The sequence below is a fragment of the Molothrus aeneus genome, chromosome 15, assembly GCF_037042795.1.
Source record: "Molothrus aeneus isolate 106 chromosome 15, BPBGC_Maene_1.0, whole genome shotgun sequence".
Lineage (NCBI taxonomy): Eukaryota > Metazoa > Chordata > Aves > Passeriformes > Icteridae > Molothrus > Molothrus aeneus.
The window spans coordinates 15,815,278-15,834,119 of NC_089660.1; the positions used below are offsets into that span (position 1 = coordinate 15,815,278).

At 55.6% G+C, this 18,842-nt stretch overlaps 1 protein-coding gene across 3 annotated transcripts in view; it reads left to right on the forward strand.

Annotated features, from left to right (window-relative positions):
* The window catches only part of CYSTM1 (cysteine rich transmembrane module containing 1), a 67,195-nt gene that overhangs the window by 25,666 nt on the left and 22,687 nt on the right, over positions 1-18,842 (forward strand). The window contains exon 1 of one of the 3 annotated variants that reach the window (XM_066560419.1): positions 17,452-17,553. The exons of 1 other annotated variant lie outside the window; for it this stretch is intronic. The gene's annotated coding sequence lies outside the window, so the exon portion shown is untranslated. Of the gene's footprint in view, positions 1-17,451; positions 17,554-18,842 lie in introns of those variants that run through there. One more of the 3 variants, XM_066560421.1, reaches the window with a different exon arrangement.

Sequence of the window (18,842 nt, forward strand, 5' to 3'; positions counted from 1 at the left end):
ATTCTGCCCAAAGCTTCCACCTCTCCCTGACACATTGAATGGCTGTGAGATTAAATAAAATGCTAATTTTTTAAAATAAATCCCAGAGAAAAGTACAAATCCATTTACAAGATTTATGTTTGATGCAATCAGGCTCCAAGCCTGGGGAGGTGGAGGTGATAACACTTTCCTGTGCAGCCTATTAGATTAATCAGCTCTAAAATATTGTGGGGTGAGTGGACAATTCTCTCTGGCATTCACAAGACCCAGGTTGTTCTCCCAGAGGGTGGTGGCACTGACCAGGCTCCCCAGGGCAGTGGTCACAACCCCAAGCCTGACAGAGCTCCAGGAGCTCTGGGACAATGCCCTGAGGCACAGGGTGGCATTGTTGGTGTGTCCTGTGCAGGGCCAGCAGTTGGATTTGATGATCCTTGTGGGTCCCTTCCAACTCAGCATGTTCTGTGACCCTGTGATTCTTTGATGTGTTATTTTCACAATGTTTCTTACATCCTTCCTGGCTGAGGGTTCCTCTCTGTCTCTCCTCGTTTCCAGGGAAGCAGGCCTTCTCTCCTGTCCCTCTCACTGCCCCCCCAGCTCACTCCTGCACAGGGTGGGACAGCTCTAAATGTTCCTGTCTGCTCTCTTGTACCAATTCCCAGCAGGGTTTTACACCCTGAGCACCTGCAGAGCCAGGAGCAGAGGCAGTGCCAGCCACTCTGTGCCCACCAGCCCTATGGCTTCAGCCCCCTGATGGGCTTGGGATGGCTCTGGGGGGCTGGGAAAGGGCAGGGCTGCCCAGAAGTGCCCCCACAGTCCCGTTCTGCCAGCAGTGGTCAAAGACACCCCATAATATCACTCTCAAAATCTGGTTTTGGAGAACCAGAACCACAACAGTCTGGGCAGCACACCTGGGGCAAACCAGGGAGCCCCCAGGACAGCACCAGACACCTCCTGAGTGAAGCCCCTGTGGGCAGCTCCTCCAGGGGAGCAGCCTGGAGCCCCAAATTCCCCCTGGAGCCCCAAATTCCCCCTCTGACTCCTCTGCCTCAGGAGGAAACGGGCCCAGCACAGAGCATGATGGGGCAGGGACAAGGCAGGGGAAAGCAGAGACAAGGCACTGTCAAAAGAGACACTAATTAGTGCTAATTGCAAATAATCAGCCAGACCTGAGAGCATGAGGGAGCCCAGCCCTGGCACAGGCAGTGGCCCTGGCTGGAGTGAGGGGGGCACGTGCCAGGCAGGTCTGATGGGAGAATCCCAGGGATGGGAGCCCACTGCCTCCCACACCATCTCTGCTCTTCCCATGCCCCACCAGACAGAAGCTCTCACGTGCTGCAGCACTCAGGGATCCCCTCAATCCTCTCCACGTGCCCTGGAAGCCATTCCCAAGGACAGAGTGTTCGTGTTATTCATCCTGGGAGACCCTGCTGCAAAGCCCAGGATTTGCCTCTGGCTGCCCCAAAGGCAGCAGAATTTGCTTGAAGATGATCCCAGGAGATGCTGGGAGATGCCTCATCATAAAGCAAGCCTTGTCCCTGTCCTGCCACCACCCTGGGCTCACCCAGATGGGATTCTCAGGGCACAGGGATCCTCCTGTGAGCCCTTGGGGTCCCTTTTCTCCCTGCAGGGTTAAACCCATTTTCTCTAGGTATGTGCAGGTGTCACTAACATTCCCAGCACAAGCTTTCTGTCATGTGCAGTCAGCTTTTCCTCCCCAGTGGCCACCCTCCCTCAGTTCCCCATCACCCACACCTGCAGCACTCCCAGCTCTCCCTGCTTTGGCCCCGGGATCCTCATGAAGCTCTGTGCTCAGAGCAGATCCCCAAGCATGGCACCAAGAGCTGCCATGGACGAGCCCCCACCTCCCCCATCCTGCCCTGAGCCCCAGGGTGCCTCTCTGAGACACCCTGGGCTGTGACAACACCAGCATGGGATTCGTTCTCCTCCATCCTCGTGAAGTGGTTCTCCACCTTCATTACCTGGCTGTCCTCCCCCCTGAAGTCCATGGCTTATTTGGCACCCACCCAAATCCTACAGCTTCCTTCCTCACCCGTTCCCTGCAGTTTTTCCCAGATGACCCAGAACGTTTCCATCTGTGCCCAGCTCTGGACCACACAGCAGGGCAGAGATGCTCCGGGTGAGCAGCACAGCAGGGCTGAGGCAGGTCCTGGCAGGGCTGTAGCCCTGTCTCAGCGCTGCCCAGAGGAGCAGGCAGGGCACTGTGAGCCGTGCCCGGTGCCAGCCCCGCGGGTAGCGCGGGCTCAGGGGCTGCTGAGGCTCCGCTCACCTCGCTGCCCCCGGCAGGGTGGAGACCCCTTGGCAGACCCCTCTGAAAGCGGCTGAAAGAAAAGTTCAATCCTCTGTGCCCTGCTAGTAAACTCCCATTCATGCATGACTTCTCAAATGCCTTTTGAGAGCTTTCCTTTGCTTTCTGTGCCAGCAATGACTCAGGCTTAGATGTGCATTGTCAGGCAATCCGGAGCTGGCGTCTCGCTAGGAAACACCATTTGTTCACAGAGCAATATTTCAGTGCCCTCTGGTGGTAACTCCTGTGCGGCTCTCGGGATTCCCTCCTCTCCCTTCTGCCCGACTTCCCCCTGGGATGTCCCCTGGGGCACCTGTGCCGGTGGCAGGGCAGTCCCTGTGCGCCAGCCCCGCTCTCCCAGGGGTGTTCCCCATCCCTGTTCCCTGCCAGGACCTGCGGCAGAGCCCGCAGCCGTCCCTGACTCCATCCCTGCCCAGCCTGGAGCTGAGCTCTTGGCCTACTTTGCTGCCCACGTGTCAGCTCATCCCTGGCTCCATCCGTGCCCAGCCCACGGCACGGCCCGGCTGGGGATGCTCCCCACAGTCCCCTCCCCACCAGCCTTTGTATTCCGGCCAATCTGAGTCAAAATGTGTCCGTGTGAGATCTCAGGGTGCTTCAGCTGCCCCGAGCCGCATGAGGAGGGGCGGCCAGGCAGGAGAGGGAGCCCTGAAGCTGCTCCCCAGCGCCCAGAGGCTGCAGTGACAGCTCAGCCGAGCTACCCCCGAGGCGCTGCAGAAAAAAGGTTTTATAACCCTGCTTTTCCTGAAACTCCTGCTGCAACTCACTGCTCTTTTTAATTGCTATAAAATACTTACAGTGCCATTATATTTTCCTTAGAAAAAAGCATCTTAGAGATTCCAGCAGCTGTAGCTTCCACAGCTGGATCAAAATCCAGGCTGGACATTTCTATAAGCATAAAATAGGCATTTGAATGATGAGGTCGTGCCACTCAGCTCCCCTGGCACATCTGCAGTGACTTTTCCTGCTCTGCTCCACAAGAGGGGCAGAAGGAGGAAATGCAAAGCAAAAGTGAGGCTAAGGGGGAATAAAGGGGGAAGATGCCCCCTCTCTGGGACCCTGCAGATGTTGGAGGTGTGCTGCTGGGATGGAGCATCCCGGGCGCTCCCTCCTGCCCAGGGCAGAGGGCACAGAGGGGCTGCAGGCAGGCACAGGGACCCCCAGCCCCTTCACTCTCCCCCCCCCGTGTGGGCTGCACAGTCCGAGCCCCTGTGCACATCCCTCCTCTCTCCATCAATCCCGGCGGGAAATGTTCTCTCCTCCCCGGCTCAGCCCCCTAGGTGGCAGTGGCCACACTCAGGAAGGTGCAGAGCTGTCACCTGTGGGTTGGTTTGACAGCGAAAGGAGGAGTGACCCTTCCTCTCCACCTTTGCTCTGCCAGGAGCTTTCATTCTGCAGGAAGGAATTGGCTGCCTCAAAGCCTCATAAATCAAGGGCAAGGCTGACAGTGCTTCATTTCTGTGTGTGCTGCTGCTGGCACTCAGATAGATGCTCACATGAAATATCTCTGTGTGTGTGTGTGTGAAGCACCAGCCCAGGACTGTGAAATAAAATTGCCCAAAGCTGACCTCTAATTTGTCTTTCAGCCAGCTCAACAAACTCCCTGTGTCCCACAGGAGCAGCTCAGCTCACAGCAGTTCTGAAAATTCAAAGGAGCTGTGTAGCTGTTTAAACATAGGCTAAAGCAGTTATTTAAGCACTTAGCATTCTTCTGGCCCATACAATAAATCAGCTTATTCTGCAAACTGTGCTGTTCTTACCTTGCTCTTCTCTGGCTGGGCTCAGTCCTGGTGTTCACTGGTGTCCAGGTGATGGGGGCAGGACACCCCTGGTGCTCCCATGGTGAATGCTCACAGTGTGACAGAAGAAATGCAGTGGCATTTGTGTGTCCTGGCTCAACACCAAAACCAGCAAACTGAGCAGCTCTGTGACTGTGCCACCTCCAGGGACAGCTGGGAACCTCTGCAGGATTTCTGTCCTTTACATGGGCACCCAGCAGCACCTGCTCCAGCCCACCTTGTCCCACCTGCCCAAAGCTCACCCTGGCATTTCTGTGCCCCGTGACAGAATCACACACCTGAAGACTGGCTGGGCTGGCAGGGACCTGCTCTGACCCCACTCAGCCATGGGAGCCCCTTGGCCATGACCTTGTCCAGGTGGCTCCAAGGATGGAGACTCCATAACTCCTGGGCACTTAGAGGGATCCTCCAGTGTCTCCATCTGTGCCATTGTCCCTTCTCCTGTCACTGGGCACCACTGATAAGAGCTGGATCCTTCCTCTTTCCAGCCTCCCTTCAGGTGTTTATACACACTGTGAGGTCCCCTGAGCCTTCCCTTCTCTAAGCTGGACAGTCCCAGCTCTCTCATGGGACGTGATGCCGTCCCTGCACCCCCTCTGGGGCTCTCTCCATTGAGCTGTCTCCAGTTCCTCCAGTCTCTCCTTGTGCTGGGAAGACCAGCACTGGACACACACCCCAGGCATGACTTTCCACGTGGGGAATCAAACAGTGATGATTTTCTTGTTCTTCATGTGCCTGGAAATGATACCCAGGATTAGCTGCTCCCATTCCAGGGATGGGGTGAGGCAGGCCAGCCTGTAGTTCCCTGGATCCTCCTTTTGCCCTTCTTAAAGACAGGAGTGACATTTGCTTTCCTGTGGGCTTTGGGTACTTCTCTGCCTCATCCAATGGATTCTTACAAGCAGACCTATGAAGAGGCTGAAGTCTGCTCTCACAAAGTTCAGGGCTGTGCTCTTGCTTTTCACCCTCCTTCCCTCCAGGATTCTGAAGTCTACAGTTCCTGTCTCACTCATGACCTTCAGATGAGGCGCCTGACCCTGCAGTCTCTCTCACAAGCTGTTTTTAGCCCAAACCTGTCTAACCAGCTGTGGACCCTCTGTGTTTTCACCTCCCAAAGCCAAATGGCAGCTGTTTCCAGAATGTCACCCTGTGCTGACCAGGACTGAGTCTTCCCTCGTGTCACTGAAGCTGAGGAGACCAAACCTTGCTCCCCAGGAAGCCAGGCTGCAGCCAGGGACCAGGTCTGACACTCCTGGGAGTCCTGGGGCAGTCAGGACTGATAACACCTTGGAATGGCTGTGAGGCTGCTCAGGAGCCTCAGGGCACAGGAAAATGGCACATGGGCCCTGGCTCCCTCTTGGTGCTGTGTCCTGTGGCTTTGGGGACGGTGACAGTGCAGGACAATGGTCACAGAGAGCAGGCAGGGCTCTGCTTCCCGACAGCAGCAGCAGAATCTGCCTGGTCCCCACCTTGGAACATCTCTGTGTTTAATTAAAATCATTAAAACATGGCAATCCAAGCAGATGAGGGCTGTTCAGAGCCCACAGGTGAGAGCTGGCTGGTGCCTGCTGCTGGCCTGGAGAAGGTGAGGAGCAGCTCTCTGCCCTGCTCCTGGGGTGGAGGAGGTGATCAGGATCCCCAGGGCCCTGGTTTTGCAGAGTTTCTTGTGCAGCTGCTGACCTGGGAGTGAAGCCAAGCCCCACGGATGCACAGGGAGCCCCTGTGCCCCAGCCAGGCTGAGCCCCTGGGAGCTGCTGGCCTTTCCTCCTGGAGCTGGGGCGGCTGGAAGAGAGGGAACAGAAGTCAGAAGTGTTGCTGGCACCACGTGGACTGGAGGGCTGCGGTCAGCCCCTCCCCAGGACTCGGTCAGCCCCTCCCCAGGACTCGCTGACACCTGATGCTGGTGCAAGGCACAAGGATTAAATCTGTGCCCATTGCCAATGGAGTTTCCTTGTCCAGTGCTTTAAACCCCTGCTCACTGCAAAGCAGTCTGTACCTTTCAGACTAAAGCCAAATAAAGCTCTTGGGAGACAAACAAAAGATTGACTTTTGCTTTCCAGGGCTCCAGCAATCCAAGGGTGATGCACCTTCCTTGCTTGCTGCACTCTGCTGAGAGGTTCTCTCCAGTGAGGTTCTGCAAGCTGAGGAGGGGGCACTTGTGGGACCCCTGTCACTCCCAGGGCCTCCTTCCCTGTGTGCCCTTTCTGCCCAGACTCCTGCATCACCTTGGGCTCCATGTGGGCACAGCTCCACTGTCCCACATCCCTGGGGTTTGCTGTGGTTTCCTCTGCTCACCCCACAGCCCCTCCCAATGCTGTCACTGCAAAAATTAATGCTGTTTTTCTTCCCTCCCTTCACTGTTAAACTGTTTTACATCAGCTACTGCTTCCTCCAGTTCCATGTATTTTTTGATGTGGAGCAGTGTCTCATGAACCACTCTAAGGAGCCATTGTAATTCCAGAGAAATGCATTGCTCCTGGAAAGGAGCTTGTAAACCCACTGTTATTTTCTTTCCTAATTGCAATTTCAGTGACTCATCCCTGGTGCCACACTGCAGTGCACAGCCATTGTGTGGATTTTTACCCAATCTTGAGCAGTCACAATTCACTGCTCAAGTTTTCAGGCCACCCAAGCCATTAGGAAAATAAATGTAAAATAAAATCCTGCTGGTACAGTTGGCTGGCAGAGCAGCACAGCCCCTTGGGACAGCAGCAGAAGAGAAAAGCATTCAGGGCTCTCCAAAGCTGCTGTGGCCAATGGGGCTGAGCTAGCAGGAGCTGCTGCCTGAACGTGTGCTGTCTGAACAAGAGCTGATTCCCCCTTTCCCCTTTCCCATTCCCTTCTTCTCCCCAGCTCCATCACAGCTCCATTCCTCAGCCCTGTCTATGAGCTCTATCTCAAGCCTATTCCTTCCCCTCCTCACCTCTATCCCACCTCCTTCCCCTTTTCCTCTCCATCCTGATCCCACTCCCCACCTTTATCTCATCCCTTTCCCTACCTCATCTAAGCCCACCTCAGTCCCCATCCCTTTCATCCTCCTCCCTATCCCTCACCCCATCCCATACCCATTCTGTTCCTGTCTCATCCCCATTCCCATCCCATCCTACCCCTCTGCTCCTGTCTGTAAATCCCCAAAGCCTCCCCACACTCACCCACCCTGGAGCCTCCCCACACTCACCCACCCTGGGCACATCTGGCAGGGTGACAGCACTAGGCATCTCCTGCAGGCCAGGAGGGATGGCACATGGACCAGAGCTCAGCCCTCACATCTCTCAGAGGAGACAAAGGCTCCCCTGGCAGCTCTTGGCCCTGCTCAGGCTGTGGATTCACTGCTCAGGATCACATTGGGCTGTTTGTACAAGATCCACAGTCCTGGTTTTGCCAGAGCCATTCCCCACCCTTTTTCCCTTTCTCCCTTTCTCCCAGCTGAGGTGGGAAGGTGCTGATTGCCCACGAGTTTGGCAGGACAGCAGTGGGGCTGCCCTGCTCCTCCCAATGGCAACCTCAGCTCCAGAGCACCAAAGCCTTTTATCAACCACCACAACATCCAGGGAGGAGCTGGCTGTGTTTGCCCTCTCTGTGCCATCGTGGCAGCTCTGCCACCAGACCCTGTGAGGTGGCTGAGCAGGGCTGAAGCATCCTTGAGAGCAAACTGAGCTGCACTGGGCTCCCAGAGCCAGGCAGCGAGGCCCAGTGGGGCTGGGGAGGCTGGAGAGGAGCCTCCCCTCCCCTGGGCTTCTGTGCCCTGCTGTGCTTGTGTGAAGGCCAGGCTGGACACCCAGACTGCTGGCCATGGCACAATGTCACCAAGGGGACAATGGTGCAGCTCAGGCTCTCACCAGGTTCAGCATCATTTGGGATGGAGTTGAGCTGAGGCCTCATTGTCACCTTCCAGGACTTCAAGGGGCTTATAAAAAACAAAGAGTGATGTTTTACACAGGCACAGAGTGATGGCACATGGGGGAATGGTTTTAAACTAAGAGAAGAGAGATTTAAATTCGATATTGGGAAAAAATTCTCCCCTGTGAGGGCAGTGAGGCCCAGAGAAGCTGAGGTTGCCCCATCCCTGGAGGTGTTCAGGGTCACATTGGACAGGACTTGGAGCAGCCTGGGATGGTGGAAGGTGTTCCTGCCATGGCAAGGGAGTGGAACAAGATGAGCTTTGATGCTTCTTTCAATGCAAGCCATGCCATGATCTGTGCTCCCATTTCAGGGACACATTCTCTGGCTTTGCCCCAGGGTGGGCTGGAAAGGAGAGGTTGGAGCTTTGTGACCAAGCTGGCAAAATGTGCCAGAGCCTCTGGGGCAGCACAAGGGGGAGCAAAGGGATTTCCTGAGCCAGCCTGGGCAGTGTGGCCAAAACTGGGCCACAGGCCCTGGCCAGAGGCTCCCCAGCCCTCCTGTGGCAGTGGTCAGGGGCAAACCCAGCTGGTTTTGCTGCTGGGGTGAGGGAAGGGATCAGGGAGCTGGCTGGCAGCTCACCTGGCAGAGCAAGGCACAGCCACAAACCCTCCCTGGTGCCTGCACCAAACTCAGCTCCAAAAGGGAGCTGAGCTGTGGATTTGGAGCACAGCAGGTGGAGAAGAGGGAGCCCTGCCCCACCAAAGGCTCCAGAATAGCTGTGAGCAGAGCTCCAGGAGCTCCAGCACAGCAGGATGGGCTGCAGGAGAGGTCCCTGAATATTCATAACTGTGTCATTAGAGGGTGCCAGTGCATTGCTGCAGAGCTGGGCTGTCCCCTCACCTGTCCCAGCAGGGCACAGGGCTCCTGTGGCTGTGAGATGCTGTCAGGATTGCACATCCAAATTCCCTCTTGGCAAGTTTAAATTCATGCAAAGCTCAGCTGCTCCTTAGGATACATCCCAGAGTGATTTCAGCCTTCACCTCCCTCCATCACCTTTCTGTGCCTGTGTCTTAGCAGCAGGAGGTTTTTCCAGAGCTGTGTGACACCACAGTGATGCTGTTCCCACAGAAAAGGAGAATTCAAGCACAGAAGCTGCTGAACCAAATCCCTCCAGCACAGCCAAGGCTGAAATTACCTGGGTCCTGCTGCTGGGAGGGGGAAAGGCAGAGCTGGAAACAAACCTAAACACCTGCAAAGACAGAGGTGGGCTTTTCCTGTGCCCTTGAGCTGCTAAACTGCTGCTGAGGCATCTGGAGATGAGGTCAGTGTGCAGCAGGGAGGGCTGGCTGGGAAGGGGCTGGCACAGCCCTTGTTTACAAGGAGAGATGCCCACATGCTGTCCCATGGGATTTCCAGCACAGGAATGGGATTCACAGGTCCAGGGGAAGGGCCCTGCCAGTGCCCAGGGTGCAATTCCACAAGGATCTGATCTCAGCAGGTGCCATGGGGCTGGGCTGGCCCTGGGGCAGTGCCAGCACAAGGGCTGCAGGCAGATCATGGGGGTGTCCTGTGGGGTTTGGGATTGCTTCAGTCCAAATCCCTTGGCTCATGTCACAGGGAGCTTCCAACATCACCCACAGGGCTCGAGGCAGCTCAATCCTGCAGCTTGGAGCCTGGCACAGAGCAGCACTGCTCTCCAGGTGTGGGCCATGCCCAGCTCTTCCAGGACCAGGGCCAAACCCCAGCGTCATTCCAGCAAAACCCTGAACAAAATTAAGGTCAGAAAAGAACTGCCATTGAACAGCCTCATGTCCCCCCTGGTGTCCCAGGGAACCCCAGCTCAGGATTTGCTCTGAGCACGTTGAGCATTGGGGCTTTGGGTAATTGTTCCTTTCCTTTCCTTTCCTTTCCTTTCCTTTCCTTTCCTTTCCTTTCCTTTCCTTTCCTTTCCTTTCCTTTCCTTTCCTTTCCTTTCCTTTCCTTTCCTTTCCTTTCCTTTCCTTTCCTTTCCTTTCCTTTCCTTTCCTTTCCTTTCCTTTCCATGTGGGCCATCCCAGACAGATGAATTTAAGGAGGGAGGGAGTTATTTCTGTCTTGCATGGCACTGATCTAATACTTAATTATTTAAGATCTTGCAAAACACTTGGCATCCTTGGGATAAAGTGCTTTGTAGGAAGCACAAGGCACTGTTATGAAAGCAATAATGTTTTTGCTTTCTCTCTGCTTTGTGGGAGCCAAGGGCTCCTGGGTACCACAGGACACCTGCAGCTGTCTGCTCTGAAGGGTCACAGAATCACAGAATGGGTTGGCTTGGAAGGGGACCTTGAAGATCACCCAGTGCCACCCCTGCCATGGCAGGGACACCTTCCACTGTCCCAGGCTGCTCCAAGCCCCATCCAGCCTGGCCTTGGGCACTTCCAGGGATCCAGGGGCAGCCACAGCTGCTCTGGGCAATCTCTGTCAGGGCCTGACCACCCTCACAGCAAAGAATATTTTCCTAATATTTAATCTAAACCAAATCTCTTTGAGTCTGAACCCACTCCCCCTTGCCTGTCACTATATGCTCTTGTAAATATTCTTGCCCCATCTTTCCTGTAAGCCCTGTGAAGGTGGCAACAGAAAGCTGCAAACACTAAGATATAATCCCCTCTGTCTCATCATGCCCCCTTCCCAGCCATCCTGCAGGTAAAAGCTCTGCTGGGGCCTCATCCTGCACCCCCTGCCCTCCCTGACCTGCCTGTGGAGCATCCACAGCATCCCCATGGCCATGGCCATCCTCCCACACCCCACTCTGCAGTGCCACCCGGGCCACCCCGAGCAGTGATTCTGTGGAATATCCCTGTGCTCAGGAATATCTGATGCTATGGAATTTCCCTGTGCTCAGCTGGGATCTCCTGTCCTGCCCCTGTCTCCTCCCCACACCCCCAGCTCCCCTGGCAGCCTGAGAGGCAGAAAAGACCTTGGCTCTGTGCAAGCTCTGCTCAGCAATAACAAAAACATCTCCATATCATCACCCCTGTGTTCAGCACAAATACAAAATACAGCACACTGGGAAGAAAATAACTCTACTCCAGCCAAACCCAGCACATTCCACCTCATATTCCATACCCTTTACAGCATTCCAGGTCCCACACTATTCAGTACAACTTCAATAGCCACCACCCCCCCTTCCCTTTCTTTGATCTAACACACAGATATCATTCCCTTAGTCTGTGGACCACTCTGGAAAATGTTTATAAAGCATCAGCAAAATGCCTGTTAATTCATTTAGTCCATGGTTTGAGCTCCATCTGTTCTGGTGGGCACTCAGGACAGCAGAATTCTGCTGGGGGAGTTATTGGGCACCAAAGGCAGCTCAGGTCAGGTCACTGCTGCCTTGCCTCTGCTTCCTGGGAGGCTCCTCCTGCTCTGGGTTCAATGGTGCCTGTTTTAGAAATTCCTGAAACACACAACTCTAATCATGGCTTACAGCAATTTACAGATCCATTGCAATTTCCATCCCTGGTCCTTTTGGGCCAGGTTTCCTGATTTAACACTGCACTGAACTCCAGCCTGGCTTCCCCAAGGGGCTCCTGCCAGAGTCCCCATCAGTGTGGTCACATCCCAGTCCTCCAGGGCAGCAGGGCACAGCAGGCCATGCAGGGTTGCTGCTGTCTGACCCACAGCACACAGCTCTCCCCGAATTTCTGCAGTTTGGCTCCTCCCCAGGGGCTGCAGCTCCTCACCAGCTGCTCCAGCCTGGATCTCCCCAGAGGTCCTGCAGCAAACCTGCTCCAGCTCAGACCCCACAGGGGCCATTCTCCTTCAGGCACCCCCTGCCAGGGCAGGGCTCCCCAGGCCTGCAGGTGGATCTGTGACCGTGCTGGGCTCATTCACACCTCCCAGTCCCTTCAGCTCAGGCTCAGACCTGAGTTCTCAGCACAGACACAGCAGCACTGCCCTGGCCACCTGCCAGCCCAGGCCCATCCTGGCTGTTATCAAAGTGTTCCCAGGCATGATACAGCAAGCTGATAAGCACTGCAGCAGCAGTGAGAGCAAAAAGCAGCCACTAACGAGCACCAGGCTCTAACATGCAGTCAGGGAAGTGACCCCCATGGCAAGCCAGGAGCCAGCTGAACAGCACCTACAGCTGTAAATTCAATGGAGCACATCCCAGTTCTAGCGGCCACACTGGAGTGCAGGGATCATCTGTGGATTTGAGAGACATCCCAAGCCTCTCTCAGCCTGGTGTAGCAGGAGGAGAGCAATGGCTCTGGCTTCCCCTGCACAGGCTCCTCTGTAAGGGGGTCCTTGAGCCTTGGACCTTGCCAGGTGATCTGTTCTCTTTCCATTCATGGTCAGCCTGGCTCTTGACAATGTTTTGTGTTCCCACACCCAAATATAACAGCCTTCCTATCTTATCTACCAGCATAAATCTCACTTTACTGAGTGGGAGTGAGGGATAAGCACGAAGCAGGCAAAGATCAAAGGACACTGAGTGTAAGGAAGAGCAGAAACCCAATCCTTCAGAAGGACCCAGCACCAAAGCCCCGGGACCTTTGAGCAGAGGAGCAGAGCAGCTTCAGGACCATCCTGCACGGGCTGGGACACATGAGCTGTGTGACAGCTTTGTCACTGCCCCAGCACATGGAGCTTCCCAGCCCTGTGAAGAGGGGAGGGCAGGGAGGGAGGTGCTGCCAGTAACCCTCCATTTCACCTGCAGGCAGGACTGCTGGGACCAGGGGCACTTGGAGGGCTTTGTAAATCACTGGGAGGCACAGCAGAACCCATCCTGAGTAAGGAGGGAAGAACAACCACCACTCCTCTCTCACAGAGCCAGTTTTCAGAGTGCAGGGCTTAGGTTCACCCAGATGAGCTTGGACAGATGTGGAAGGGACATTGAATCTGTTCAACAGATCTGTGCCACAGATCACTGTGGATCTGAACTTTCAAACCATGAATTTTGATCAAGCAAGTCAGGAAAATTTCCCAACAGTGAAGATGATGGGTAAGAAAGATCTTTGTCCCAGGCAGGGCTTGGGATTTCAGGACAGAGAGTGCAGATCCAGGGATTTTTATCTCCCAGGCAGCATTTTCCTTTTGAGCTGTTACACTGATCCTGGATCTGCTCTCAAGGTCCTAAACGTGTTTTTGTGGAGGCACTGGCATGTGGTGGGAAGGAAGGCACAGGCTGGTGGGAGTCTGGGCATGGATCTCTTCACGTGGCACTGTCACAGAAACAAGGACAGGGACATCTCCTCCCTGATCCCTTCTGCCCTGCAGAAACCTCCACCAAAACCAACCACCAACAAAGCCCTGCCTGCAGCCTTTCCCTTCCCTAAACGTTTCCCTTCCAAAACTAAGCTGACAGATGTTGCAAAAGCAGGGGAAAAAGTCAAGGAGGAAGACAAAACATGGAGGAGAAGATCTGAGTGACATGGCTCCTTGTGACCCAGTGACACAGAGCCCTTGCAAAGACAGGGGTGTTTCACAAGGCTTTTGCAACAGGCTTTACCAAATTACTGTGTGGAAAGAGGTGTAAAACCAGCAGGAATGGGGGCAAGCAGCCACCACAGTGGCCTTGCACTTTGCTGTTCCTGTTCACCTGCTCTCTACAGCCTGTTGTGCTGTCCAGGTCCAGCTCCTGCCCTCGTCCTTGGCAAGGTCAGCTCCTTCCCTCTGGCTGCTGCTGTTCAGGCAATCGGAAAGAAAAAAAGTAAACAGCAAAGACAAAAGCTTTGATTATGGAGCCTCTGAGTTTGCCAGGCACAGGGAGGGCTGGGGGGAGATAAATGTTGCTAAACCAGAGTTTCCAGGCAGCACAGGCTTCCCAGTAAACAGGATTCACACCTCCCTTCCCACATCTGCTAATAACAGTGGATCATGTCAGGGAACAGGAGAAAGAAAGGGAAAAAAAAACACTGGTAGAAATGCAGATGGTGCAAAACCTGGCCTGTCCTCCAAAATCTCAGGCACCATTTTCAAACCACTCCATTCCTGTGTCTCAGGGGTTCCCTGCCCTCAGCTGCAGCCACACCACACACACAGGGAAGCCTCCCTGGGAGCCCATGAGAACCCACCAGCCCAACATGTGTAACACCTCCAGGGCTCTCCCACACCCCTCAGGTGGCTCCTGGGGATGTGCTAACACCCCTGATGGAAACTGGGTGAACGTGCCTTCCACATGGCCTTGCTCAGCATCCTGCCTCTCCTTTTCCAGGGGACAGCTAGCTTGTCTTCTCCTTGTAGGAGGTAAATCCCAATTTGTTGTGTGGCATTCCCTACCAGCCTTGTTCCCAGGGTAAAAACAGCTGCACGTAGAAATTAGTGTATAATTTCTCCTGGAGGGATCATAAGAGCCATAAACCTGACCTGCATTAGTATTCAAAGTATGTGCAAACTGCTCATAAGGATATGTAAGTATCAAGTGTCCTTTGAAGATTTTAATGCAGCCAAGCAATGTTTTCCAAGCTATTTTCCCAGTTAATGTTTAACAGGACAACAGTGAGTGGCCACTGGCACTGGAGGCAGGGACCAGGACAAGTGCAGCGCTGCTCAGCAGAACCATGTGCATTGCTTCTGCTCTGAGCTCCTGGCTGGGCAGCTTCATTCCCAAAGGTGTATGGAAATGACACTGTAGGGTGAGGAAACGGGGTGGGATGGAATTGTCTGCAGCTCCAGGGCAGTGGAGCAGAGCCCCAGCTCATGCCCACATGTGCAGTGCCTTCCCCTGGCGCCTCATGCCAGCCCTCCCCTTCCTCACACCCTGCATGTGAGCCACATGGACCCACTGGTGTGGCACAAAATGATCCAGAGGGTTTCTTTGGTTGGTTGGTTGGTTGGCTGGTTGGTTGGTTGGCTGGTTGGTTGGTTGGCTGGTCGGTTGGTTGGCTGGTTGGCTGGTTGGTTGGTTGGTTGGTTGGTTGGTTGGTTGGTTGGTTGGTTGGTTGGTTGGTTTGTTGGCTGGTTGGTTGGTTGGTTGGCTGGTTGGTTGGTTGGTTGGTTGGCTGGTTGGTTGGTTGGTTGGTTGGTTGGTTGGTTGGTTGGTTGGTTGGTTGGCTGGTTGGTTGGTTGGTTGGTTGGTTGGCTGGTTGGTTGGTTGGTTGGTAGGTTGGTTGGCTGGTTGGTTGGCTGGTTGGCTGGTTGGTTGGTTGGCTGGTTGGCTGGTTGGTTGGTTGGTTGGTTGGTTGGTTGGCTGGTTGGTTGGTTGGTTGGCTGGTTGGTTGGTTGGTTGGTTGGTGGTTGGTTGGTTGGTTGGTTGGTTGGTTGGTTGGTTGGCTGGTTGGTTGGTTGGTTGGCTGGTTGGCTGGTGGTTGGTTGGTTGGCTGGTTGGCTGGTTGGTTGGTTGGTTGGCTGGTTGGTTGGCTAGTGGTTGGTTGGTGGTTGGTTGGTGGTTGGTTGGTTGGGGTCTTTCCCCACTCTGTGCAGCAAACTGCCTTCTGGGGGGTTCTGCAGACATCAGGGTGCTGCAGCACGTCCAGAGAAGGGAATGGAGCTGGGGAAGGGTCTGAAGGACAGGTCTGATGAGGAGCAGCTGAGGGAGCTCAGGGGGCTCAGCCTGGAGAAAAGGAAGCTCAGGGGACTCCTTCTCCCACTCTATAGCTCCCTGACAGGAGATTGGAACAAGGAGGGAGTTGGCCTCTTCTCCCAGGCAACAAGTGACAGGGTTAGAGGGGATGGTGTCAGATTGCACCAGGGGAGGTTTAGGCTGGATATTGGGGAAAATTTCTTCACCAGAAGGGTGTTCAGGCATTGGAACAGGCTGCCCACAGCAGTGGTGGGGTCACCATCCTTGGAGGGTTTAACAGACATGTGGATATGGCACTTGGGGACACAGTTTAGTGGTGGCCTTGACAGTGCTGGAGGAATTATTGAATTCAATGATCTCAGAGAGCTTTTCCAGCTTAAATGATTCTGTGATTCTGTGTGAGGAGGGCAGCACAGCTGGGGCAGACAAGGCTGGGGAATGATGGTGCCTCATTGCCTGCATCCAGGGAACTGCAGCCTCTTCTTGGTGCCCTGGAAGGGCTCTTGAATGTCTCCCACACCTCCCGTCAGCCAGCAGGTTTCCTTTGGGATACCCTTCAGGTGCTGGCTGAGTTCTTGGGGTAGCTGTGTATCCTGTTTTTCTCTCACCCAAGAATATAGCACGTCATGTAACTAATTTAAATAATTTCTTCCTGGTTGAGCCTCATTAGGGACCCAGCATTAAGCTGGCCTGATTAGATCTACTAATCGATGGTGGGGAAAAAGAAGCTGGTGTGAGCACACACAGGAGCAAGATCATGCTGCTCCACTCCCTGGAGACCACCACGGTCCCCAGCCACATTCCCACCAGGGTCCCCAAGCCCAGCTCACACCCCCAGGGCACAGCATCCCTCCACAGGTGGCTGCTGCTGTCCCCTCACCGCTGGCCACCCCGGTGAGTCACGGTCATGTGCCAGGGGCAGGGACGGTGATTGAACGCTCCAACCTGCTGTCCTTGACCTATTTTATCTGGGCAAGCCCGGGATTGCTTTCCCAGGCTCTGTGCCTGGACCCTCTCCTGCGCACGTGTCCCGTTATCAGCAGCAGGCGGCAGCGCCCGTGCAAAGGTCCCGGTCTCCAGCCAAGTGTCCCGGTCCCAGCCAGGTGTCCTGGTCTCCAGCCAGGTGTGCGGGTCTCCAGCCAGGTGTCCCGGTCTCCAGCCAGGTGTCCCGGTCTCCAGCCAAGTGTCCCAGTCCCAGCCAGGTGTCCCGGTCTCCAGCCAGGTGTCCGGGTCTCCAGCCAGGTGTCCTGGTCCCAGCCAGGTGTCCTGTCCGGCCCCACAGGGAGGGGAGCGAGGGCGAGGTTTAAGGGGCTGCAGGACCAACCCAGCCCTGCTGTGCCCGGGGGTCCCTGGTGAGACTCCGCTGCCTGGCCGGGGCAACAGGGACAGGGGCACGGACAGGGACATGCAGAGCAACAGGGACAGTGGCAGCGGCTGAGGCAGGGACAGGAGCAGGAACGGGGACAGGAACAGTGGCTGTGACAGGGATGGGGCTGGGATAGGGACAGTGGCAGTAGCTGGGACAGGAACAGGGACGGGTCACAGACAGAGACAAGGGCAATAACTGTGGCAGGGACAGGGCAGGGAGAGGTGCAGGGACGGAGACAAGGGCAGTAACTGGAACATGGACAACGACAGGGGCAGGAGACAATAGCTGGGACAGGAACGAGAGGAGTAGCTAGGGAAGGGGAGGGACAACGACAGGGACAGGGGCAATAGTTGGGACAGGGACGGGGTAGGGACAGGGACAGAGACAAGAGCAGTAGCTAGGACACCGACAGGGGCAATAGTTGGGACAGGGACGGGATAGGGACAGGGATAAAGACAAGAGCAGTAGCTGGGACAGGGACACGGACAGTGACAGGGACGGGGCAATAGCTGGGGCTGGGACAGGGACAGGGACAGCAGCTGGACAGGGCCCGGGGCCGCCCTGGCCGCTTCCTCTGGCCACGCCCCCACTGTGGGCACGCCTCCTTAGGGCGGGGCTCGGCCCGTGACGTATCCGCCCCGTTCGGAGGGGGCGTGGCCTATCTCCCGTGACGTCACCGTGCCGCGGGGTGCGCAGCAGGTGCGGGCGGCGGCGCGAGACGCGCAGGGCGCAGGTATCGGGGCTCCGTGAGGGGCTGGGGGGCCCGGGCTGGGCTCGGCTCGGCTCGGCTCGGCTCGGCTCGGCTCGGCTCGGCTCGGCTCGGCTCGGCTCGGCTCCGCGCGGGTGGGAGCTACGGCGGGTGGGGGGAGCGGGGCCACGCAGGACTGATGAGGACGAGGAGAAGGAGGATGAGGGGCATAGGGAGGAAGGCACCCGGAGGCGAAGGGCCGGAACAGTCCCGTCCCTCGCAGCCCGCAGTGCGTGCCCGCCCTGCGGACAGCGCTGCGGAGGGGTCGCGGCAGGAGGGGCCTGGTGAGCTCCCCCAGCCCGGGGGTGCCGCCCTGCCTGGCAGCGCCGGCCGTGCGGGTTTTGTCCGAGAGCTGCCCCGGACAGGTCCAGGCCGGCCCGGGGAGCGGGGCTGCGGCCCCCAGCGCTGCCCTGTCCGCGGGGAACGCGGCGCTGCCCGGCTGAGGCCGTGCGTGACCCGGGGCGGGCACCCAGAGCGGGTGGGCACGGGTGGAACTGATGCTCGGGTTTATTTAGTGTACAGCGAGAGGTATGGCAGCACTCGGAGTGAAAATAATAGTGCTGCATCGTGTCTTTAAAGCCGTTATGGTTGTCCTGGATTTATGTTTTCTGTTGCTATAGCTGAGGACACCTCATTTGGATAATTAAATGTCACGGTGAAATAGGAGAATGAGGGACGGAGAGGACTCGTGTCCTGTCTCTGCCGCATGGATGTGGGCAGCCCCTCTCTGTCCAGGCTAGTGCCACTCATCCCAGCTCCGTGTTTAGCTTTATCTGAAAGGAAAAAAAGAGACACTTTTTGCTTTTGATGCCTGTACTACGAGACGTGTGTGAACAACCTGGTTGTAAATAGGGTAAGTCTGAGTAAGGTGGTGAGTGTGGGTGAGTTATAATGACTGTGCTGAGCAGCTGCCTTCTCCTTGTGCTGTGTAAATACAGGGATAGGATACAAGGTGTGGGAAGTGCTGCTGTGCTAGCAGTGGAGTATTTCTCATCAGTTGCTTAAATAATAAGTGACTCTTCCTAGAAATTTTTGATGATGATAATAATAACATTGCTATATCAGGTAGACTGAGGAGGAGGCTGAAAACACTGAGACTTTATAAATTTTTCTGATCGCATTTCAGTGCTTTTTGGGGACAGTCAGGGATTAATGTGCATGTTAGATAATAATCTCCTACTGCACAGAATAGTGGTTTTACCAAGCACAGGAACTTCTGCAGCACAAAGTCTGCTACCCTCTTCTCTTATTCACATGCTATAAAGGCCATCTTT